Source organism: Homalodisca vitripennis, chromosome 1 (assembly GCF_021130785.1).
Source record: "Homalodisca vitripennis isolate AUS2020 chromosome 1, UT_GWSS_2.1, whole genome shotgun sequence".
Taxonomy (NCBI): Eukaryota; Metazoa; Arthropoda; class Insecta; order Hemiptera; family Cicadellidae; genus Homalodisca; species Homalodisca vitripennis.
This window is the reverse complement of record NC_060207.1, coordinates 178,030,375-178,058,024: the sequence shown is the minus strand read 5'-3', so window position 1 is coordinate 178,058,024 and position 27,650 is coordinate 178,030,375.

Below are 27,650 nucleotides of genomic sequence, written 5' to 3'. Positions count from 1 at the left end.
AATTGTGAACGCAAGGCTCAAAGTTACGGAGTATCACTTTTGCGTGGAATGAACCAATTGTAGCGAGGACAGGCAAGAGTAATGTTACTTGGATCTAAACAAGTCACAGTATCTCTCGCCTCGACTGTTTCTTTGTTAAATGTAATTTCAACTGTGTTTTATTCGCATTGGATATACTTGAAATGCTGATAATTTATAATGGTTTTGCTCAATAAAACATATCAGATTAAGAAGTATTTAACAGGGAATAAAACAATTAAATTCTATTAAAACGATTATGTTTATCACAACAATTAGTTCATAACAAGTACCTGATAAGTATATTCACATACGTTTTGCTTGAATCTTAAATAAATAAAATCACTTAATGCCAATTAAATGGTACAGTTTATATTCAGTAAAATTATTATTGGCTGAGTGTCAGCGAGTGTTAGTTATTTCTCCACTCTTGTGGCTATAAAAAATTAATTTATGTCTGTCTATACACTTGTCTGTTCATTGGATATTTCGAAAACGAACCGATATATTGGATTCAAAGGTTTCATAAAGCTTCACTTCTGTATAGGCAACACTTATTTTGATGATGGTGCATGTCACTCCACAGGATTTGGCTATCAGCAAATATTTTTAAATTGGTTTTATGGGTAACAATGATGGCAACTAAGACTATCATATTAAATATTATTACGTGACCTATTAACACATGTGTCCTAACTATCCAAACACATACAACCTAATTTTTTTCTGATTTGTTTTGTAGACTGTTATTACAAGTAGGAGTACGCCACACTAGGTGTCGCGTAACAGGCATCTTTAAGGTTTTATGCAATTTCAAGTATATAGTTCATTTAATTCTTGGAATGTCCTCCGGATAGACAATATATTGTACAGAAAAGGCATTTTAGATACCCCCGGCAGGAAGAAGGTAATTTGTCTCGGCTGAGTGATATTTAGTTGTATAGTTAGTGTATAGAAATAGTTTTATGTAAAATGTAAAGTCCAATGGTGAAATATTTTTCGAGATATCTTTCCATATCTTATATTCAAATTTCTTCATTAAATCTAGTTTCATAGCAGTGTTTAAACAATACAAGTTTTGTTTAACACTTCTTTTAAACTCAATGCCACACAAATTATCAGTAAATTATGATGTTGTATTTGTTGGAGCAGGTAGACAACATGTGTGAATATGCCACACGTTTACAATCTCATGCGATTGTATTAACCTCGTTTACGTATTGATTTATTCTGCTATTTTCTTGTTGCCATCATAGTTACCACCCATAGATCAATGTAAAATGATTAGCTAAACTTTAGATAAGGCAAGAAAAAATAAAATGGTTAAATATTTGGGCTACATAGGATAAGTATCAATAACAAAATTAGTGCCAGATAGTGTTAGTTCCGGAACTTGTTAGTGTAACGAAGAGGGGGGGTGTAGTTGTACTTACTTACCTACCACCTACTTTTTAATGTTAAAGTATACTTAAAATGTCACTACCTCTGAGCACTCTTATTTAGTTTTACCGACCCAAAATAGGGCAGTTAAAACTTACAGGTTTAATGTGTTGAAAGTATTAGAATTTTATTGATTTTTACGAAGACGTTATTAATATTCTAATTTTTCAAGTATTGTTTTGTATGGTATAACGTATCTTGTTAGTGGAAATAAGTATGATTCTTAAAATTTTACGAATATCACCAACAGCCCAAGCCTTCCTCTGCTGAGTGTAGGAGGCCAGTAAACAATGCAGTATTACCTTAGTACTATCGGTTAACTCTCTTGTATCGCCAGTCTAGATAAATCGCTAGAATTCACCTAAGCAGATGCATACATGGGTAGAGCTACAAGACGACTTGCAGTATGTGGGAGGTTGTCAGGTCATTTGCTGTGTCCACCCACACACAATAAGCGTGGGAGTAGAGCGTGTTTAATACATCAGAATTATTATACGAGTCTTGTTCCCTTACCTCGTTCTTTTATATTTGTAACAATGCCAATTAAGTTAAGTAATTGAAATTAGTTCAAAGTTCATAAACTCAATCGGATTTTTGGGTATTCGAGTTACTATTTTCTATTTACATAATATAATTTTGTTTTTTTACTTTAGATTTTTACAAAATTTGAGAAGTGTAAAAATGCATTTTGAATTTAAACGAGTCAAATTGAGTTATTAGTGTTGTTTTACTGATAAAGAGTGGAATGGCGCTCAGTAAAACATTTATTATTCGACTATTATTTTGTTACACCGAAATAAAATTTGTGTTCAAATATTCATCTAAAAATAACTCTAATCCACTACAGTTATAGATGTTTATAAAATCTCCCGTCTTTGAGTTATCGCAGTTTGAAAACTTTTATTGTTGCCATTTTATGAAAGGTGTTTTCAAAAACACGCCTTAATTAGACTGAACATTCTGCGAGGTTTTACCTTTATATATTTATTCAGTTTAAAAATAAAAATGTTTCCTGAAAAACAAACTGACAGGCGGTAAACTAAACAACATAAGGCTATACTTTATATGTTCACTTTCTTACTTGCTTTGACCAGACAAATGACATGGAGATGTTTAATACAATAGTTTACACACATTCTGTATATTTACATATAAATACTATTTAGTATATAATAAAAGCATATGCCTAACATTTAGGGCACTTACTCGTACAACATTTAATTCACAACACATAAGTTTTACAAAGGAAAATAAATATGTACTGTATTAAAGGGTCTGCTAAAAATATGTAAAATTTATCCAGTAATCAATTATCCAAAACAAATTAATACGATAAATTTAACTACGTTTGTGGCGAAACTTAAAAGAATATTATAATTTAACTCCGTGCCAGTGCTTGCCTAAAATCGTTCTACCTGCCTCTTGGCACATATTAATGGAAACGTTTGTGCAGATTGGACTAAAAGTTAATAACTTACTTTAATATTAGTAAACAAATTAGTTAAAATATAGTTCCCGATAGAAAGATAATATTTTTAAATAACTAACGAGTTATTTAAGATGAAAGTCTTTTGACTGCATTTACACGCTATGGGTTTCCCCCTCACGCAAACCGCCAGAACCTGAGTTGGCAGCGACATTTTCACAAAGAGAAGAGAATGCGGTTGGCATTAACAAGTTCACTGGCTTTGATATTCGCTTTGGATACATTAACTACAGTCGGTTCCTCGAGTTTCTGTTCTTAACCACATGTCCTTATTTGTGAGGGCAACTTTACATGAAACCATTTATAGCTAGCAGGCGTCCTACCTTGATGATGTTTACAAGACTTGATAGCAATTAGACTGTTGTGAATTATGTCAGATAAACAAAGTTTAGAACATAAAATATTGTAATAAAAGAAATCAATTAGGGTTAGACACATTTTTGTTGCATTTGCCTATAGTTTTGATATTATTACACCTATTTATGCCTTATGAATTTGTATAGTACTAAAGAGAGGTCCTTCTTTACACCATTTGACCCAACTTTAAAAAATAATAACGAGGGAGGAATATGCCAATCACTCTTATAATAGCCTTTGCTGTGGTAGCTTGCTCATTTTCAAGTCTATAGCTCATTCATTAGACCACACGTATTTCTTATTACACGTTAAAATATGTTAAGATTGCGCTCAGTTGAAGTTGATCCGCATTGGTCCAACTGAATGAATCTTTGATAAGTACATCTCATACTTGAAGTGTATGAGATAAACGTATCACAGGAAGATGTAAGTTCTGGTTTAGTCATTTACTATCAATTTAATTTTGTAAAACTATAATTGGGAATCTACGCTCCGAATATTAGGGAGTCTTTTTTTTACATTATATGATATATTTTATTTATATACTCGTGTAAAACCAAAAATATGATGAAGTTAATTTATTGAATTGTTGTACTTAAAATTGATTTTAATTTTTATATTACTTTATTTTCTTTTTCCTTTATGTAAGCGTCCTGTTGAATTATAATACTCGAAGTATTCCTAGGGGAAGTAATAGTTTAATTTACATAAGTGGGGTGTTTGTTGTGAGTTCCTTCTTGCACGCAGTCTTTGCAGGGGATTTTTCACGATTTATTTGTATTCTTGACCATTTACATCTAGAAAATAAATCTAATTTGATTGCTTACAAATGTATTTACCCAGCGAGTTTCTCGCTGTTCTCATAGTTGCACTTAAGACGAATGTAAAATTGTACACCAACCTTAAGCCAAATTCCGTCCAGTAACATACACCAACATATAACTTAGTGTTGTCTGTACATAAACGAAACTTCATATGAAGTTTCAGATCTGCAGGTCAGATAGTTCTCGACATATGAGACAGACAGACAGAGAGGCAGAAAGAAATGACAGTTTCTTAGCCACACGAGTGGAGAAATAACATTTGCTCTCACTCAGCATATAACTAAGTCTTCTAATAAAAATACACTGTACTATTTTATTGGCTGGATCTTTTCTTTATTTAAGATTCACGCAAAACGTATGTGAGTATACTAATTAGGTAATTTTTAGGAAATAATTGTTGTGATACAAAAATTCTTCATTATCAAATTCGATTGTTTAATTTACTGACAAATACTTCTTAATCTAATATGGTTTATTGAGCAAGGCCATCATAAATTATATAGTAGAATTTTAAGTGTAGCTACTGCGAATAAAACACAGTTTAAATTACATTTAACAAAGAAACAGTCGAGGCGAGAAATGAATTTTTTCGTAACCCTCAAGTGATACTTCGGTAACACTCATTCAGATAGAGAAACCTGAATAATCTAAAACTAAACAAGAACTGTATTACGTATGATTTCTTATTAATTACGATATTTTATAACTTTGCAAAAAAATGTATGCGTTAAGCCATTACATTGGTGGTACATAGAAATAATAAAGAGAATATGACTGAATATACAAAAATCTTACGTGAGAAAGGAAACATTTACTTATACAGTTAAAACACGAGCCAAATGTTTCGGAATTACCTTGATAAATTCCTTATAGTTAATTTTGGTAATATAAATTGTTAATTTTCTTATTAATGTATCTATAATTAATAAATTATACTATTCGACTACTGCAGATGTACAAATGTTTCTTACGAGAAATTAATAATTGCTATCAAGCATAATTTTTTCAATATATTAAAAAAGTAATTAAGGTATTATATAACTTTTTTAAATCAAAATAAAGATGAGCCTATAAATATATGTCCTATATAGAGGGTACTTAAAATGTAGCACACTGTGTAAATTAGCGTCTATTATAATCAAATACTCGTACTACGAGTATCCTTTAAACTGTTTCAAAGACATGGTTAACAAAACTATTACTTTATCTTTGGCTGATAAACCGGAAACCATCCTCATTTATTATTATTTTTGGAGTTGTTTTAACAGAAATATATTTCTAGAAAATATCAACATTCAGTTCCTGTCATTTCCTATCATTGTACTTCAAGAATCGCAGTGTATGTAGGTCAATGGTGCCCACAGCTCTAACAATCAACTTTTATGACTATGAGTTGAAGTTTGTTTTACATTTGGCTGTAAATAAGTTAGTCTTTTGTATCTGTGAGAACCTTAAAATTGAGTTGAATAAACACAAGTGAATCTATTTTTACATATTCAGTATTTATTATTTATTAAGTGTAAAGTTCTAACTGAGTGATTCGCTTCACCCCCCCCCTCACCTCAACTCTCCCATTTCCCAATTATCAGGAAAAGTGACACACCAGAATATTTCTTGTCTTTTTCTCATTATAAAAAACTTAGAAGTTTTTAAGTGTATATAGCTCAAGTACTATTTTTGTTAAATAAGTGAAATAACACAAACATAACCTGCAAACTTTAACGTATACTGTTGTAGGCACTTTTTGAAATAAATTAATATAGTAAAGTTATTATAAATGTGTAAATTTGTACTTGTTGTAACTATATTATAATTAAAAAACGTACTTTCTACGAATCTCCAAGGAATCATGGAAAAGTTTCACTAAATTCACTTTACACCCCATGCCCCACTGAGTTAATCAAATTTTCGAACAGCCACTGGAAGAGTGTATAATACATCAGTCAACTTTTATGAGTGTTTAGTACTATACAAGTTATAAACATATATTTAAAAGTGTACGTTAAAATCACGTCGTTGATATCTGCCGAAAACAAGGCATTTTTAATACGCTTTTGAATATTTTTTAACGTGTATGCAGACATTCACACAAACTCTATGACGACACTCATCTGGGGGTTGTTTAAAATTTAAACACATTCGTGAGACTCGGGGTGTGTAATTAGTATAAACTTTTGTTTCGTACATGCGGATGTTCTTCGAGAATACAACACGTTAATCTAATTACAGATTGTTATTTCTAAAAATAAAAAATGTACAATACTTTCATTTTATGCGAGTTAGATTTTAAACTGATTGAAAATTATTCCTCAGTTCAAATTATACCGTTACTTCATTTTTATTTAAATGTTTTAAACTGTGTTGTTGCTTTTCACTGGATATTAAACTTTTTTTAGATGTTCTTGGAACTAAATTCTTGGTGAAATTACATGCTAATTATCACGCGTAGCAATCCTTATGTATTAAACTCGTAGCTGCCTTCTACCCACCGGAAATGTTTCTACCTACCTCTTTATTTGTAAGTTAAATTAATATTTTTTATAACATAAATTATCCCTTTCAGGAGAGACTGCTATTTTCATATATCATACAGTAAATTTGCACATAGTAACCCAAATTACCTGTGATGGCTTATTATTTGCCAAGGATTAAACTTGTGTCAGTGTGCTTCGAAAGACACTACGTGGTTGTAAACCTAAGTTGTCTCGATAAATCCATCGCTTGTTGTTGACGCGAAGTCCTAAGCTCTGTTTGAGCTTTTTTATAGTAAATGTCGAGCAAAGTCTATCGACTTCTTAGTTTGCCAGTCAACGTCTTCACTTTCAGTGTCTTAGCAACAATTAAGTTTCGTAGGAAATATTCTAAAGAAAATTGGAATCACTCGGTCCATGCCCAGATATAATTTATGTTCTTTTTATTCCATTTTGGCAGCAAGGTTGCAAAATTATATTTTTATTTAAATCCAAAAAGTATTGCGTGTAACTTTCTTGCCACAATTAAACTTGGATATGAACTTTGTTATTTCGTGCATTTATTACTACGATGTCAGAAATCGCCACCCCAATGTGTTTTGTCTATTCTTCACAAAATTAAGTGGCCGCTTAATTCAATAATGTTAATCTTTACTATGCTTCTTTATTATTCAAATAAACATTTTAAGATTGATGCAATGAAAAAGTTTAGATTTGGCAAACACAGACCGGGTAGCACTAGCAAATTAATATAATATATTGTTTAAGGATTCTAGAATTCACATCTGTGGCTGATGGAAATGAACAAAAGAGATAAAGAATCATTCTAAATCGTATGTAGTTAGTTCCAAAGTAAGTTTCCTTTATGAACCCAATATGTAACTAAGGAGGCTCTATATTACTTATAGGCTTATTTATCCATGTTAAAGGCTACATGTTTCAAAGACTGGTATAATAGAAGATTTTTTATTATGGCAATTGTTAAAAACATTAAGATGGTGTATTATAGTTGTGGTTTAAACGATCTTCTTAGGAATCTTTCTTGCTAAAGGTTACGCCCTTCCGGGCACAGTATATTAACCAAGATTTGAATGGTTGGTTTTTCCTCTCGATCTCCTGTTAGATGTAATCCTTATCCATTTCATAAACTTGCATTGATCTGAAGATTCTTTGTTGACATTCTTGTTGAGACGTACAAAGCTCAAGAAGCGTATCTGAGTGAAGTTTTCATGTGGAGAATCACAATCAAAGTCACGAATGCAATATACAGTATTTAAAACCAGTGACCTTATTAGATGCCTTGAACCTCTGTGAATTAAGCCTGATAGGATGGGGAGCGTAGATTCTTTCATTGTGCTTAAAACATATCAGTTACAGTCTAATATGAAGTTGCTGCTATTTGTGAATTCCTGAACACAATTCAGGTACCGTAATAGAATTCAGGTACACATTTACCGGACTAAAGACATTTTGTCGAGACGTCATCGTAAAAGGCTGCCCAAACCCGCTCCTACTGAAGCTTTAGTATCATAAATTAAGAAATAATAAGCGAGTTGTACAGGTAGTTATTGTACCTAAGATAGTGTTCAGAAACTACTGTGTCTAGTATAGATTTGCAATGCATATTTTTAATAAATATTTATCTTTATCACTTTTACTGACCTTAAAATATTGTAATACTGATATAAACTACTCAATACATTTTTTCCCCACAACGTACAATCAATATGACTGGTATTACATATCTGATAAATGAGATTAGTAAAGAATCATATTGTAGGTTACGAGAGTGAAGCTGTGAAAACAGCTGGCAAAATGATAACTTAGACATTCTGATTACATCTTTGATTATGAATAAAAGAATTATAGCATATAGCAAAGTTTACTATCTTACATAATAAAAATAAACGTGAAGTATTGTTAGTTGTTATTTTACTTTTATAGTAGTATAAAATTGAAACTTCGCGGGTAAGGTGACCAGAGTTTATTTTTTGTTGCTGAACGAAGTAATTTAAGAGTGACGTTTGAACACCAGAGGGTGGAACGTGACACAAACTTCAATTATTATTTTGACCAGACTAATCTCCCCTAATGGCAATTAGTTTTAGATCCCCTGGTAATGCTTCTCCATTAAAACTACATTGGAAACGTGTTCTACTTCTTTCAAGGTTATTGAAAATATCTGTTAACATGTGAAATGTAATATGTACATGTAACTACTGGAATAACGACTGAAATACTACTACTGTTCTTATAATAATAATAATAATTCTTTATTGCAGTAAAACAATTAACAAAATTGCATTGCAAGCGTCATTTCAACATTTGGATTTAAAAATCTATAAACTAAAAACCTATCTTAACATAGGCACAGTTAATTCCACATACTAATGTGTGAACCTACTAACAATGTATTGTAGTTTGCACGTTTTGCATGTTTTGGATATCAGAAAAGGATAAATAGATAATAATAATAAAATATTAATTTTCATCCCAGCGGCCCATCGTAAACTCATCAACGGAGTAAAATTCCTTGATATTTAATTCTTAATATTTCCTTGATTTAATTTTATGTTTATTTATGTAAGTCATCAAGTACAGATGTTCGTCATATTCAAACGTGCATTTCAGAACCTCAGGCACAATTATATGTACATAAAATAAGTGCAAATTACATTTTTCTTACGTGTTTAAAACCTTGATTCTGTAAATTTATGAATAGTTATAAAATTGTTTATGTCTTATGGTTTTTAACATACTATAAAATAATTTATTCGTTATTATATTAATATTTGTTTTCCTCTTGCAACATTTATTGCTCATCGATTTCTTGTTGGGGTTTTTGTGTTATTTAACTTTGTTGTATATTTATTGTAATGTCGTTCTATAATTAATTTTATGTGTTCTTTTAATCCAATTTGCACTTAACAAATAGAATAAAAATACTGCAAGATTGATCCAATCTGACTTTATATATGTTGTTTAGTATTAGCTTTTAATTTTGTATTGTATTGTTTTGTTTTGTATTTGATTTTAATTCTGTGCTTTTCCGATTATAACCTAAAGCTACAGTTTTGAGTTTTTTAACATTAGCTTTTTTAGTTTTTCTTTTTATATTTATTCAAGCCAACAAAAAGTAAAATCTGTTTCTTTTCAAAAGAATATGGAGATACATCTTTACGATTTTTAATTCCACCAGTTTCTTCATCAAAAAGAATAAACTTTCAGTATAGCTATTTTCTTATGTATGGGGTTGGAAAATGTGAGATGGTTTGATTGATCGGTACGTGATACAGGTCAGATATAAATGTGGCTGCAAAAGGCTATAGATGTGACTATAGACTATCCCACGCTACTTTATCACACAGTGGACTATACTATGCAAAATACCTGACTTTCTATCCATCCCTGGACTGATTTCTTCAAAGCTTGTACATATTTTCCTGCCCTGTTGTTATAGCAGTGTTCGTCCCGAGACGATAAAGAAAGCACCTTGTTTGGACTACTGTGGAGAACAGATATTTATAAAGTATCTTCTACAGAACTGCATTTCAACAGTCAATATTGAACTCATGTTGAGAGGGAAAGTGTCAAAACCTACATTTTATAAGTACATCCGATACGATCCTACGATCCAAAAGATTCAAACAATTGCATTAAAATATTCCACGTTCAGAACAAGTGAGACAGTGAGAGACAGAAAGCTACGCGTGATAAGAAAATGTGGCATTTCAGTGTTTCAGTGCCATTGACAATGAAGATGCGGACAAAATTCAGAGTTTACCATCGACACTCACTAAACACACCCTAAGCCATGTCTCACGGAGGTCCGGATCTATCCGATGATGTAACTAAGGTACTGGTTAAAGGCAGTGTTCTGCAATATAAAATCCAAAAGGGCGATCTTTCATGTGTAATTTACAATTAGACTGTAATGAAGTGCAGATCATTCAGTTTGCATACAGATATGAAACATAGTGGTAAAAACCAGTCTGTAAGACTAGCTCTGTTCCAAAAATATAATATTGTGTCCGATAGCATTATTATTTTACCATTTTTAGTAAGCACTCAAGCTCTGATTAGTTTAGGCCAAACATGTCGACTACTTATAGAAATTCCTGTTGGAGTTCTGCAAGATAGCCACCTGATCCCTAACTAATAAGGGAGGTAATCTGGCCAATTAGAGCTGCCGGAGCTGTTCTGAGCTAGAAGAGAGAATATTGTGGGAATCGAGTGAATTAAACTAAATTTTTACTATTATCAACTTATTCTATATGAGTAAAAAGTATATCCTTCCCTTCTTTTCATATTTATATAATTTTTTACTTTCGTTTCATTTTTTGTGTAGAACTTAAAGAAAATATATCCTGCTATTGAAATCATCCCCTGGGTAAAGCCGATTTGTATCAGCTATGCATAAAGTTTCAAATTCAAGAACTAGAATGAACTTCTCTCATACAGTATGAAGTTTACATGATAAAAATAAAGATATTACGCTATTCATGATATAAAGTACATTAAATCTAATTTCGTTTTATCACTAAAGTAGTTTTATACATATATAAATTCTATTATTGCAGGATTTTTGCTGTCACATTAATAAGCAAAGAATTAAATCTATTTTTACAAATTGTGTAAAATATATAAAGTCTAAATTCTTAATCTGTAAAAGTCTGAACATTTCTCAAGTCGAGAAAGGCAGCAGGATATTGAGTTCCGGCGGGAGATGTTTTATTTTATCACCTGCTTCGTTCCGCTTTTTCATTAATGTTGTCTACCAACAATATTATTAGTGGAAGTTAATACTTTCTCTCTTCAGAGTTTATCTTAAAAGACACTTCAATCTTTTTCTTACTTATATAATGTATTGGTGTTAATATTTGTGTAATTGGCATATGTGTAGACTTAATTTAAATTTATAAATCGTGGAAAAAAAGAAGAATACATAAAGAAACAATTAATAACAATAATATTTTATAAATATAGTTTCTTTACATTTTACTGGCTGGTGTAAGTTGAAAGACATCGTCATACTAAACTCAGTAAGCGCATTAAGCGTAAATGGAATACGTCCAAACCACTTTCATTTCCTTAATGTCTTGTAATTATTCATCCTTTTATAACAACGGGATTGAGAGCTTGATAATGAATATTAAGTTTATTGTTGTATATTAAAAATATATACGCGCTACTTACAGGTATTGGGATATAACGTATATTAAAATGTATAAACGATGTAGTATGTTGCCTCTCAATCTATTTCTTCAGGATAAGCAATAAAATTCATACGAAAAAAGGACTTAGTGTCCTCAAATTCCTTGTAATGTTTCATAACCCACAGAAATTCAAACCATGCTTCAAAAGCTGAGATAAATCTATCGATGCAGTTTAATTTCTGTCCAGGACCACAATAACTCACCATCGCTTGACAGATAAGAAGAATTTCCTGCGCCTTAATCCGTAATGTAAAATCTCGTTTTTTTCTTTCACCTTAAGCAAATTATTTCAGGAACAGAGTATAAGTTTTGTGCAATCATCTTTGAAGTTCGCTTAAGGGATATCCTAAAAATAAAAAGAGCTTTTATGAAATGTTTTAACGTTACCGTTCCAAGAAATTTTATGAATATTTTGCTACTTCTTGTGTTATTGTGTACTATGAAAAACCTTTCTTTTAAACATATTAAACATCCCTCAAAATTAACTCTAAGTAATTTAACATGTAATCTAGCCCGAATAAAAACTGCTGAGGATAAAACTGTGAAATGTTTACAGTTGGGTTATAGCTTCATTTTTAATTAGCTAAGACATAGTATTAGTTAGGAAATAATATTATACATTATTATGCATGTATTATTAATATTAGCTTTTAATTAAGTATAATTTAAGAAAATTACGTTTTTAATATTTATTTTTTAACAAAATAATTGTTTTGTAAATTATTTTGATTAAAATATAGCAAAAACCACACCTTCAATTTGTTAAAACGCTTTCTTTAAAAAAATTAAATTTTAATATTTGGATGAATGCTACTTTGAAATTATAAAGTCTGTTTTACTGTATTAATAAATGTAACAATTGAGTACAATTAAAAACCTTACCCAAAGGTAATAAAAGTTAAATTCTTATTGTATATATTTTAACTAAAGGTTGCTAATTGTCTAGCTGAGTGAGGAACTAAAATACATAGTACTGTATGTGTAGAACCTACAGAATACACTTTTTCTGTTGTCTAAGATGACATGGTATGTACAGCTTACTGCTTAATCGTCACTAAACAAATAGTCATTTTTAAAACCACCCATAGTCAATGAACTCATGGCAAAGAATTTATTCATAGTTTGATAATTTAGTAGAAAATATAGGCAATTAAAAAAAACTAAGTATTTGGATTATAGCGTAAATTAATCCCAGTTTATTAGTGTATGTATTTGAGGGAATTGCTATTCTTCTTTATAACCGCTAAGTTCGCATAACCGCTAAGTACATCAGTCTATCTTTTGCTGCCTTACCAGCTTCTTAGTGCATTTAACAAAAATAAAACATTTTAATGCCGTAATCTTAAATCATCTAATCGCGTCACATCTTATCAGTTGTATGGTACTAATTATGGTATAATAATTATTTTGATTACGCCCTATGTTGATAAAGTTCTATTCCACTACAGTTACTCCAGAAAGCAACAATATTCAGCAAAGATCTGTATAATTGAACAGGTAGCCAGAATCCCAAAACTCCTCTACTTTCAAACACAAAACGACGTCGAGTACCAGAACTAAGTGAACTAATACATAATCTAACTAAGTGTAAAATACAAACATGTTGTCTGGTTAAATTTACCTTAAATATAATATAAGTAACTTCTTAAGACAACATTTTTGTTGAAGGTTACGCTAAAGCGTCGTATTTGATTAGTACATTTCCACAAACAGAAGAGAACCAAGAAATAAACGTTGTTAGTTTAAGTTCACTGGCTTTTATGCTCTTGTGAGTACATTTGCTAGAGAATATTCTTGGAATTTCAGTTCAAAGACTCGCATTTCCGTAGATCTTAACTTCAATTAAAATTCCTTAATATTAAGCAATTTCTTACTTCCTTAAAGTACAAATAATTATTAAGTGTATTTTAATTTTGTTATTCGTTTTCCGCATTTGTGTTAGAATTCAGGGTTAAATAAGTTGAAATTTAATATTTAAACATCATTTAATTAATTAATATTCCAAATAATAGTCAATATATTATTTATGTTCAATATTATTGCTATTCTTCAAAAGTTTTTTGAACTTTTATACTAAGAGCTGTAAAACAATGGAATACACACTAATACGCTGATAATGAAATGTGGGATTAGAATTCAGGAATACTGATTTTCTTATTATAATTTTATATTAAAAATTTTAAACATACGTGTAGAATAAAACGAGGAAGATTTTAAATTTAATTACAACCCATGAATAATATACTATTAAAAAAATCATAATATAGAAAAAACTGTTCCTTATATTCTGAAACGAAAATATATTTTGGGTAACGACCACTACACTAAGTTATGACGTACTCATATAATCAGAATGTTTCCAAATTTATGTATTCTGCCATTTTCTCGTTACCATCCTGGTTACTTTTAAGACCAAAAATTAACTCACAAAGTTAACTTTTACTATACATTATTATTACGTTATTAAACCTATCTAAGTTATCTTTTTACAAAAGTATACTTCTCAGAGCCATGTATGTATATGTGTGTGTGTGTGTGTGTGTGTGTGTGTGTGTGTGTGTGTGTGTGTGTGTGTGTGTGTGTGTGTGTGTGTGTGTGTGTGTGTGTGTGTGTGTGTGTTTTATAGATCGGGAAAGAGGCAAAATGAGCTTTTTGGAGCAAGCAAAAAGTGATACGACCAGAGTAAATAATATGTCAAAAATATACACTTTTTAACATATTTTCTAGATCGTGGGGAGAAGGCAAACTCAACATTGACATAGAAATCATAATTAACTTACCTACTTAATATACTTAATTGCGTGAGAAGCCACGGGTAACTGCTATTATTATGTGTAAAGAAGGTTGTGACGCTCATTATAAGGGGTTTACTCAAGCTCAGTTAACCGTATCACAAATGTACGACTGATACCTCCAAACTCAAGGCTTTGTAAACACGCAGTAAACTTGTTTACTTCACTTAACACGTATCGGGCTTGAAAATACTCTTAAACAGCTTACACCCAGAGCTCTTAAAGGTAGCAAGCAATCTGAGACTTACATCGTGTTGTGAATTCTAAATATATGTAATCTTTACATGTGCGTATGCATGTAACGTTAAGTACAAACAATTTAGATCAAACTAAGGTGTCCTACATATACTCCAGTAGGATAATTTGGGTTTTAAAAAATATAAGAGCTATTTCTTGTATTTGTGAAACGACGCACAATAACTTTTAAGTCTAGTTGGGATTGAATATATTTCACTACATTAGATACGTAAATTAGACTCTGTTTGACAAATAAATTTAAAAATTAAGACGATTAAGTGAGTCTTGCAGTTATGTAGTACCTATTTACCTCGACTAAAATAAAAACATTCTTTTATTCATTGAATATATCAAAGTTTATCTATTGGGTTACATTTCTAAGAAGTGCCATAAATTGGTTAAAAATAAAAATTCAGGGTCAGGCAGCCGCACTTAATCAAAGAAGATTCGGGTTATCTAGGGTTAGAGTTATGACAAAGATATAAAGCAAGCAAGTACGGAAAACATTTTTCAAAGGTAAAGTTAACAGTAACCTATGATTTTTCCTTACACATCAACCATATATAATACATAATCATATACCTTCGTGAGGTATATATTACCAGAAAGAGCATTTACTTATTTATTCCCATGGCAATATCATTTACAGTATTGAAGTCGTTTTAAGCGATGCGAACGAACTCTTTACATTGTTTCGACGACTTCTTTGGATCTCCCTTTAGACGAACATGACTCCAGATTCCAGGAGTTGAGTCTATGACAGGGTCAGATTCCAGACGCTGCACTAGGGGGAAGATGAACGAGAGCTAAACTAAGCATTCACATACGAGAATCAACCCTTACCGCCATATTCAGGTCCACACAGATTAAAAAAGAGACGAAACCTTATAGTGGCTTTAGTGTGTTATTAAAGCATTGTAATAAACGCCAATTAAATGAACAAAGAAATAAATGTGAAATGGCACTCGAGATTTGTTTCCTTTATATTTTACCATGGTATTTAATAGAGACCGAAGGAAACAAAAAATAGGGAAGGAGCTCTCAAGCAAATGATACTAACATGACATGTAAAATCCCATCCCTCTGAGACTACTCAGTTAAAGAAGACAAGCGAGTGCAAAGAACAGGTTCCATTTGAAAGGATAATGCACCAGACACAAAGTATGACGTTTTTCAAGATACGTGGAAAGCATCAAGTACAGAGAGCCCATTGTACAGTCCAAAAGGATACTTATCAAATGTGATTATTATTATTCCTCGGCTAAGGATTAAGGAACCAGGAAACTCCAGTGAACAGGGATCTAAACGAAAGAACATATACATAAGTTTAACCGAAGAACTGTTTATACTTTCCAAGAACGACAGTGTGAGGTATAAAGATCAAGACAGAATTGTAATAAAACACGCCTTAAAAACTATCAATGTCAATATTTCTGTTAATTATATTAAATCAAAAGTATAAATAAAAATGATTATGGAATCTGACGTCAGAATCTTTTCCCTAAAATGAAGATACAAATACGGTAATCGCATGAGTTATTTGAATAAATACCATGGGATCAATACAAATTCCATTTAAATCAATCTTGACACTGTTATGGTACTGAACAATTTTCCTTAAACTGAAATATCCAATTTAGGATGTGGATTTGGGAATATCCTGTATTTTTTATCATCTCAGAATTTCATTTAAAATTAAAAGGGCTAAAATACCCCCTCCCCCCAACCAATATTTTAGAGAATTGTTCACAAAGTATTGGATTACAGCTCATGTCTCTATTTACAACCCGTCCATCTTTACAACAAATCTTACTCGGCTATTGTTAACTAGGAACCTTAATGATTGCAAAGGTACAAAGAATGTGCAAGCAGTTACACACAATAAATAAAGTACTGAACACTTTCCCTTGAAATAAATTAAACTCTGATTCAGCAGACTTCCAGGCAAACGGTTAAGACAGAGGGGGGATATTGAATTTCAACCCCAGTGCGCTTTATTTTATCTGTCTTTTTGCAATATGCTTCCGTAATAACAGAACCCTGTATTTTGCAACCCCATCCATTGCCTGTAAATTGTCTCAAACCAAATTTTATTAATTGAAAGTAAACAATTTATTATATTTTCACCTGTTTAAAGTTAAAATTTTCTTACTATTTTGATTAAAATTCAATTATTTAAGAAATAAATAAATGGTTCACGTTTTAATAAAAAGTAATAAAAATATAATGTAAATTTTGCACACAATTGTGTACTCAAATCATCTTGATAGTTTATTATACCACAAGAACGTTGTGAATGCATTTTTGAAAAGAGGTACCACCGGTTCCTTTCGATATAACAGTTTTATTGACAAAAAGTTATAGTACTGCCACAAAACTGTTGAACTTAAGAAAAAAATTCTAATTATCATTCGATTTTTAAAATGTCAAATCAATACATTTAAATTGTTCTGTCATATTAAGTGCAGATACATTGAAGGAAGCCGACTTCTAATACTGTTTCATTAAAGCTCAAACACACTATTCTAATACATAGTTTACAATATTTAATTTAATTTTTTAGTATACGTAGTTATAAATTAAAAGGCCATAAGTAAAAAAGATAATGAACTATTGTAGCGTTTTTAAAGCTACATTGGTTTATTTTTTTAATTAAAACTTAAATGAAAATTTTGGGAACGAAATATTGGGATTCAATTTTAAATTAGATTGTGAGAAGTTAGGGTAAAAACGAATATGTAATCCTTTGGCAAGTTACTACTGGTAGTTTTAAATTGTTAGGAAGGCGGTTGACTGCCTTGAATTGATTAGAACTTGTCTTGTTACGGCTATTGTTCTCCTTGTTTGATACAGCTAGACCAATGAGAGAACACCGCGGATGTCCAGCAGAATTGACTGGAAGGGGAAGTATTTAAGCGCCCGCTCATAATTTTCGCCCTTCTTTTGGTAATATTCGTGAATTAAGTTGATTACAGTGCGCCGTGTTTCTAAATTTTTTCCCGCGAGGGATTTTGAGGTCAGCACCAAATTTATTGTACGCTTTATTGAAATAGTCTTCCATATCTGATATTAAATTAATTTTGTTGTCTTTTTTATAGGAAAAAATTAAATTCATAGAAACTACAGAGCAATCTGAATTACTGATTCTTGATGAACAATAGAGCACGATAGAATCATACAAGTTACATTTGGTTATTACTTGCAAGAAAAGTGAATTAAAATTGAACTTTGTTAATAACTTTAATTGAGATTTAGTAATTTAATAATATTTAATTGGAACTGTTTTATTGTGAATTGTTAATTGGTAATTAATTGAACTTTAATAATTGTTTAAGAGAGTTGTAATCTGATTTGCAGAGACTTGAAAGTTAAGGTTCAACTAGTGGAAAGAGAAGTTTAAATTTTTATTTTTGAATTGTGAGTGAATTTAGAAGTGAACATTTTTATTTTAGTTATTTCCAAGTGCTATTTGATTTTTATTTTAAAACTTTATTATTTTATTTTAGAAGAGAGCTCTGATATATCTGATTAATATTTTTATTTCTTGCCAAAGGAACTTTTAAATTTACTAAACGGTTTGTCAATTCTTTGTAGAAAATAGAGTGATGAAAATTCTGAAACGTTGAACTTATTAATTTTCCAGTTAAAAGTAAATCCTTTATTTTAATTTAGAAATGTAATTTTTATTTAAGACAAACCAAATAATATTTAATAGTTTAAAAGTCTAGTAATAAATTTTACTGAATATTCACTCGGAGCTTACTAATCAAAAACTATTTTATATCGTCTTGGATGTCTAAATATTAATATATACAATCCAAGTCGTTATAACTTTACTGCCCTTTATTTTATTTTTAGTAAATTATAAATATAATAAAACAATTTTACAAGGAAATCAAACTAAATGTTACCAAATTTTGCGTTCTTTTGTAACCAATATTTGTAATTACCGTTCATAGACTACCTCACCATTTTATGAAATGTATTAATTTTGTTATCAATGTATCCAAGTATCCTACAGTATTAATGTGTTATGTGTACACGTCCCTTACTCATTCTCACTAAATATTTGAGAGACGGAAGATTTTAGCGCGAGAGACAGGATATTAAGTTCCGGTGGGAAATGTTATATTTTATCACCTGCCTCGACCCCACGAGCCCCTTATAAAAGATGTATATCAGCAACAACGTATCACAAAACTCGATTTTTTAAAGTTGATATTAATGTATTTTAGTACAGAAGTTTTGGATTTTTGATAATTGTTGCTATTTCCAATACAAAGTGTGTTTATGATAAAAACACAGGTGTCTTTTTAGAACTTAACTAATTTTTATCCGCGATTTATTAAAAAATGTTTTAAAAATTATAAATTAAAAACAGTGAAATAAATAATTATTAAGTAATAAAGTTTTTGCGGCATTTAAGTCTTTGGATCCGTGACATAAAATTTACAAAGAATAAAGCCTAAAGTAAACTACAGTTTGATTATGTAGGCCTATATAATTATATTTTTGTTCGGTTCTTTCTGTGAGCTGTGGCAAAAAGTTAGTAAACTGCAAGAATTCTGGTTGGAAGAAGCGGAAACTTTAAAAAAAGTTTTAATTAAAATCTCTTTACTGTGATCTGTAAATACCCAATGTGACCAATGCTGTAAGGTAAGACACACGAAAGTGAAGTCTTATTGCGTTGGTTTTTAGTTCTTTTAAACGTTACTTTTAGGATTTCTTCTTTCTTAATCCAAGCAGTGCCTGACTTTTGCATGCAGTATATTCACCGCTCTATAATGTTTACAATTATTTTGTATTGTAGTAGGATTTAATTTCGTTACTTGGAATTATTTATAGGTTATTTGTATTTCCTGACAGAAATTCAATTAAATCACGTTAAATCAGGTGGTCGTCCCCCATTGGCCGATTACATCACGTGATCGATCGGCATTACGTCTGTTGGACGCTCCTCGGGCAGTGTGTGGTTAGATTTATTCATGATATGACCTAGCACGAGCGGTCTTTCTCGACAAAGTGCGGGTGTTAACTTTGTAAAACCCTGTTAGTGTGTGATTGGAGTTGTCCATGATATGACCTAAGGACGTGGGTCACTGTCCCTACATTTAGTTAGTAGCACTGGGTAAGATTTTTTTCAGAATGTAAACTTGGAAGCGGTATTTTAAAACAAAGAGCGGGCGTTGTTTCGATTTGCTCCTTTGTCAAACCCGTTATATTTTTGGAGTTCATCTAAATAAAATGCATTCCTTTCAGCCACTCGTCTTCCCCGATTCCAGTGACTGTTGTTGCGAAGTGTTTCTGCAACGTTAGCGGTGACTCCAACTGCCCATCCACCCATGGACACAGCGTCAACCCCATAGGAGCCCCCAAACTAGGATTCGAGACAAATGTACCGTCCAGCGCGTTTGACCCGAAGTGAAAACGACGACGGTGAGTAAAATCATTCAACAAACTCTTTATTTAACCAATACCCTTGACCTTTCCCACCATGTCTGTCTATTTACTTTAATTCTCGAGTACCACAGTATTCAGTTATGAGTTGGTGTTAAGTAAAGTATCTTTGTAAGGTTATCATAATGTCATCGTTATTTGCTTTATGTATTCAGAGATTTTTGCTGCTTCCAAAGGATGTGGCAACATACCTTTCCATTTTACTGTGCATGATGAAGGATCAAGGCGTTCTTTTTCTAACCTTCATAAAAAGCTAATGTTTATTTTATCATGCAAACTAACTTCATTAAATTGAATACGATAACCATTTAAGCTTTATTTTAGAAATATTCGCATTCTTAAAGTGTTATATATAATTCAATGTATCAATGGATTCAATGTATGTGTGAGAAGCTCCACCACTTTTATTTTATTTAAATGTAACACAGTTTTGTACAATACACCATAATAGTTCGTTGATGGCTCATGGAAAATATATTAATGATTTAAATCACTTTGTATCAAATTTTGAGAAGAATGCCAATTACTATCGGATACCTATGCTATTAAACCTACATAAAATATCAACAATTTTAATTTACTTATTCATTTAAAACATGTAATAATTGTATGTATTGGAATTAGTCTTTTAAATTTATGTCATACAACACTTTTATCACATATGTTACACAAAGGCCAATCAATATTCAAACTTGAATTTTTATTCTATCAAAGTTAATTTTTTCTTTGCCTAATAATTTCCGAGCGCTTTTTAGTTTACATCGCACTAAAAAAGTACTCTAGTCATAAAAAGAAAAATATCAAAACTAATGTTATAAAATCTAAATAAAAAAAAAACATATTATTCTATTGTTTGAACAATTGCATATCGTTATGCAGAACTTTTCACTATTAATAGTAATAAGAAAAAAAACATAAATACATTAATAATTTATTTTAAAATAAAATATACATAACACGACCGTATATACGCTTTTGCTACCCGCTTATCGTAAAATGACCAACCTGTTACCGATGGATGTTATGTGAAGGGCACTGACGAGTTACAGGAGTCATAAGACCTAAAGAGCCCAAGTACCTACATGAACGACTTGTGTTCCGGGATGAGGTTAAGGAGCGTTCTACACGCCAAGATACGCTCACTTTCCTACTGTTCTTGTCGAACTTGGCAAGAAAGGGTGCAATTGAGCCCTCCCACGTAGGGTAGGAGTTGACATGCACTGACTTAAAAAAATGATAAGTCAACATTAATTTAACTTTGTTTTATTCCAGCATTATTGTGTTTTTGTAAATTATATAAATGGACAACTCATTTTTTTGTTTGTTCATCGTCTTCTTTAAAAATTCTGTTGCCATATACCGGAAGAAAATAGTAAAACTCCGAGATATATTATATTTCGCCAGCTGTTGCTTAGTTACCTCAGGTAACAAGGTTTTGTATCAGTACAGTCCTCTCAATCTACCCAGAGCTCACTTACAAGGATAACTCACATGATCGGTAAATGACAGATTGCTGTCCAGCAATATACTCCAAGCATCTTCAGAGTGCAAGACACGACTGTCTTTCACCTCCGAGCAAGAATAGAGAGTGAATAGGATTGGACCTAAAAAGCTTCCTTGAGGGACACCTCTTACTTTCCTGAGAGTCCTTAACGTGGATTTATTCATTTTTAGCACCTGCAACCTGTTCTCTAGATAAGATTTAATCCAGCTGACCATGATCTCAAATCCAAAATAGTGTAACTTCGCTAGTATCATATTGTTGCAGAATATTCAGCCTCCACTTAGTTTTATGTATTATTTTAAACGTTGCTATGAACGTGATGATTAGTGTTATGAAAATTAAATAGAGATATGAAAGTGATACGTTCAACATTAAAAGTATAAACTGAATAGGAACATGTATGAGAGGTCGCTTTTTCAGTAATGGACTCTTTTGAAAAGCGATTCAACGTCACAACTGACAAGTAGATCTTTTTCATCACACTGTACAGATTAATTATTTCAATGAAAAGTGTTGGGTCTCTTACGTATGAATGAGTATTTTTCTACATATTAGCTATATTATTGGCTGAGCTTTAGTGAAGGCTATTACTCGTGGGGTTGGAAAAAATTGTATTTCTGTCTGTTTGTCCGCATGATATGTCGAAAATAACCGGCCTATTACTTAAAATTGTGTACGAAGTTTCATTTCTGTATTAGCAATACTGAATTCAGTGATGGTGCATGTCACTCCATGGGATTTATCTGGTCTTTATGAAATGTTTTTATATTGGTGTTATGGGTAAACTATCGTGAGAAAAAATATTAGAATAGATAAATTTGTAAACAACTTAATACATAAAAGATATTGTAAAAAATGTCATTTTATAGTGACTTTAAGTAGACTTTTATTATTTAAAAATTTATACAACAACCAATTTAATGAAGGAAGTGTGAATTTATGTCGTGTTGAATGATGTGTTAAAAATATTTCGTTAGTAGACTTTAAACTTTGCACTTCATTTCTATAAGAAATAGTTCTATAAGCGTATTTTGTTTAAATTTCTTTTGCGTATTATTGCATGTCCGACTATTTGTCCGCAAGACATCTCTAGAATGAAATAAGCTACAGATTTGGAATTTTGCACGAAACCTATGTTAAATCTGTGACAACATTTGGTGTGGAATCTCACTTTTATTACAGTATAATCAGAGAATACTGCAATATAATGCATATTATTACATGGCATACAGGGCATAATTTAAGGGAGAGATTGTGACACGTTCTCGTAAATAAAACATGTGCATTTCCAACAAAACCGGTATTGAAAGCTTATCCTTTCCGGAAGGTTGAACACAGTCCAGTGAAAGTGTTTTAATATATCAATTTAACTCAGCGTGGCTGCTATACAAAAATTACAGTCTGTTGTTCTTCATTATGCACTTTGAAATGTTTTTAATAATAGAAAGAATTATTCACAACTAACACCTATAGTCTAATGACAGATACGTATGAATAATATAACATTAAAACCTGTATTACATTTCTTATGAACCAATTGTTGCTTCCAGTGGTGTAATTATACTCTCAGATAACTTAAAACACGGGTATAAGACTTCCTGTGCAAAATATCTATCACTATTTATGGTAAGATTATGAAATCTAACTGCTAGAATATAAAAATTAAGATTTTGAATTCCTCTTTAAATATTTTAACATTGAATGAATTGAATATGAAGGAAGACTGCAGCAATTCCAATCTTCAAAGAGACGCTTTTCCAGACTTTATTTAATATTCGTAACGACATGTAGAATAAAAGTATGTAAAATATAAGCGTTTAAGAAATTCATGATCAAAGATTTTAAGAAGCCGCCGCGCCGTTTGATTTTGTTGATACAAAATTGTCAATTATTTTTAATTTGCGATCTTTATACTTGATTAGCATATGTTCAAAACTGTAACTTTCTACCTTTAATGGTTGTTTAGAAAATATTGAATGAAAAAACACAAACCGACGGAAAAGACGCATTTTATGACATACATTTATAGGAACTTTTTTGTTTTTTATCCCATGAACAACCTCCTAAAGTTTGTCTAAGTATTTCAGTTCCACCCTGTATTTGAAGTATGTTTTATTTCAGTGATAAAGCCACTGGGTCGTTCGTGGGCCACTGAGCTTTAAGCCACTGGCCCAAGAACAACCGAACCGTAAACCACCAGATGTGGGCCTGTAGGACTGGATCACCCAGCCTTTTGGCCGTTGGCCAACGAATACACTATTTTTAATTAATGACTGTCGAAACATGAAATAACTATACAAGTATCAGTGATAACCATAACGACAGCGTCAAGAAGCTTTTTTTTCCTTTTACATCATATAAGTACAATGTATCAATTTAATTCCCGAATGCAACTCTTTTGGACACCTCTAAGTTTGGTACTACCAGTTTGTAATAGACTCCAACTCAATGACTTCAGGATACGTCGGCGTCCTGAGAAGTGTTTCTACCCTTAAGGAAATAGAATGGTATAAAAGGAATATACAAGTATTATATAGGAAATGATAACCTGTGAGACCGCTGTTGGAAACAATAGCTATCCTCAACATAAAATCTGATGATTTATTTCTCTTATCGATCTAATACTGATTACAAAATTGATTTCATATTGAGAAACGTTCAATTACTCTCGAATAAAACGGCAAAGGAAACTGGCATGAAATCGTGGACGTAATATGGTTTTTATACGTAATATTTGCATATTACATATAAAATATAAATACTGTGCAAATTTGGTGCTGATGACGACAACGTGATGTCAGTAAAGTGGCAGCGGAAAGCAGGTCACTGTGCTTTAGTACAGCCAAATGAGCACAGAATGACCGCCCTGTCCCCTTCCATAAGCGGGAATAGCAGAACAGCCAATCTAAAATAGCAATAATCTATATTCATCCGACGAGCGTACATGCAGAGCTGTTAACAGACATTTTAGTAAAGTTGATAAGGTAATTTTTCTACCAGGATTGCCAACTATACACGTCGTGAATTATCTCTAATTTGTACATTATAGTTATATTTAAAAAAGAGATTGTTCTGTACTTTTTATATTTTATATAATCAATAATTATATGAGCTAAATATTATCATATACACAACCACATTATATGATCTTAATGTGATAAAGATAAACCATAATTTGGGGTCCTTCTTGGGCTCCAGTGAAATCTATGCCAAACGAATAAAACTTCAAAAATTAAATCTAGTGTGTCAAGTGTAGTAAAAAATGGTACCTTAATTATTAAAGGTACTTTTACCGAAATAGCATTCGATATAGAAAATACAATGGCTCAACTTAGCTGTTCCACCTGACTCCTGATATTACGTTAACTTTAAAAAATAATTCTTTATACCAACAGGTTTCAACATAAATAACACTAAAATAATAAACAAATTTAGCGAACCTGAGTAAAAATATACTGTGGTTTCTTTTAATCTCTAAGGGAATAAATAAGGGAATATTACATTTTAGTTATCGAATGATGTGCCTCTGGTAGAAATGTTACCGTATAATTATGTTAATTCTGATTCGATGCACAGACTATGATAAACATTAACCATTTAAGCGCTACTGCGTATATGTCCGCACAATCGAAGTTGCTCTAATTGCGGCGTTCGTAAATATCCTTATTGTCTTATTACAGTTAGTAACCACTAACGTCCTGGCTAAATTATCTTCAACGGTATAGGGGTACTTTGCCGTTTATGGAGATAATGAATGGTTGAGTTTGCTATTAATTCAGCACTGAATGAGATTTCTTTGAGATTACTCTACCGTTTAAATTCAAAAAGCTTTATTATTTCATGCTTAATAGCTATTTAGCCTGAGTTGTTCCTAATTCCTTGACAATTCAAGAGCGTCATTAGAATATTTTAATGAATAGTTTTCACAAGTTGTAAACATTATGTAAAATATATTCCCGCAATACCGTTATTTGTAGTAGCCATTAACTGCAACAAAATATCCCTTTATTTTAACATTTGGTTTAGTTTCTTACCAAATCTTAATCAAATTGTAAGTTTTAGCTGTAATTTAAATGAAGTGAAAGATTTTCTGTTTTCACCAAATTACATTAGATGTTAATAAATCTACATCATTCAATACTGGGCTGAAGATCATTGACATAAGAATATGTGTTAGCAGTTACCTGCAGCTTTGCACGCAATTTCCTATTGAACAACAGGCATATTTTATTAAATGGCATACCAACTACTCTCGACATAAGTGATGGTCAATAGAAGATATTCGGAACTCCTGATCCATTACATAATAACTGAACTTTAAGTTAAAAACGCAGATTTTTGGGGGGCCCTGAATTCGGAGAATGAAACAGTTTTTATGAGTACACAAACTCCTCTCAAACTGAGTATATATGTTTATCCCATGTCAAACCATTGGTAGTAAACACTAATTAAACATGGAATATGAAAAGTTATGCAGAAGTATTAGTTTATGATACAACATTTATCCTTTGAGAAAGTCATTATAATTTGGATGAATAAATAACACTCAATAGTTTTTTCTTTATCTTTAATAAGATGCAGTTAAAGTTTTTGTTTAAAACATATATTTGCAAATATAATAATATTGAAACACTACCACGTAAATAAAAACACATTTCTAACAATACATATTGAAAGTTTATCCTTTCCGGAAGGATGAACACGCTTGACTGAATTTAACAATTGCCTCAGACCTGGCTGTCATATAAATATTACTCAAGTTCTCTCCAACGTCACGTTTCATTATGGCATTTTTATTGTTTCTTTGTGTTTTGATAGTAATTCTAAAAAATTGAAATATTGATGACTTTAAAAAGTCTTGTTATATAACTGTATAAATCATATATACAGATGATTATAAACGTGTCCGCTTGTATTAATTAGGATGATTTAGTTTTATACATTATTTATTTAGTCTAGCTGTCAAGCAGACCAGTAACAGAAATACAGTAAGGATCTTGCAGTTCAGAGTTAGTATCTCAGTACAAGAATTAATTAAATATAAAGGAGGCTCTCGTGATTAGCATTCATCAGTGTGGTAATATTTTACTTTAGATTGAGCAATGAAAACCAATAAAATCTTAATATTTTATCAAAATAAATTATTGTTTAAGAATTGTACTTTCTTTTAAGGGAGTAAAAGTCATTAACGATTTAAGATTTTAAGACATCTTAAAAATGTTTATTCCATAATGACCCAAACTCTACACAAACATAGGTCTTGCGTTACTGTATGATGATTAATCTAATTTAATTAGAGGTACTGAAAATCGCAGAGATAATACGAATAAAGCACCTGTGAACCCCAATTTCAAAGCTGTTTCTATGTTTGATTACTTAAGTTTAAAGCAAATAATAATATATAGTTTTAAGTTATAACAGTGTTCTACTCCTTGAAGCTTCAACTGGCTCCTTAAATTTCAATGATGAATGATTTCCGTGATCCATAGTAAATCCTTTTTCAGTAATCATCGCCAAACCACGAAAGGTTAGGAATAATACCTTCACACCCCATGAATTATTTAGGATAATTCTACTCTCTTCATTCAACGATTTCTCCTACTGTAAAGGATTGTATGGAGATATGTAATCTCTTAGGTAAGGATTCCCAAACATTGAGAATGCCTTGAGTCTAGAGATTCCTAGCAATCTGGGATCACTGGCATCAGTTTGAGAATATCTAACTGTTGGGATCACATTATGGAGTTCTTAACTTATGCGGCCACAATGGCAGGGATCTGATTCAATGAGATGGAATGGCATCTCATCATCTAGCAGGTTGCTTTGAGATTCCTGTTAGAATATCTTT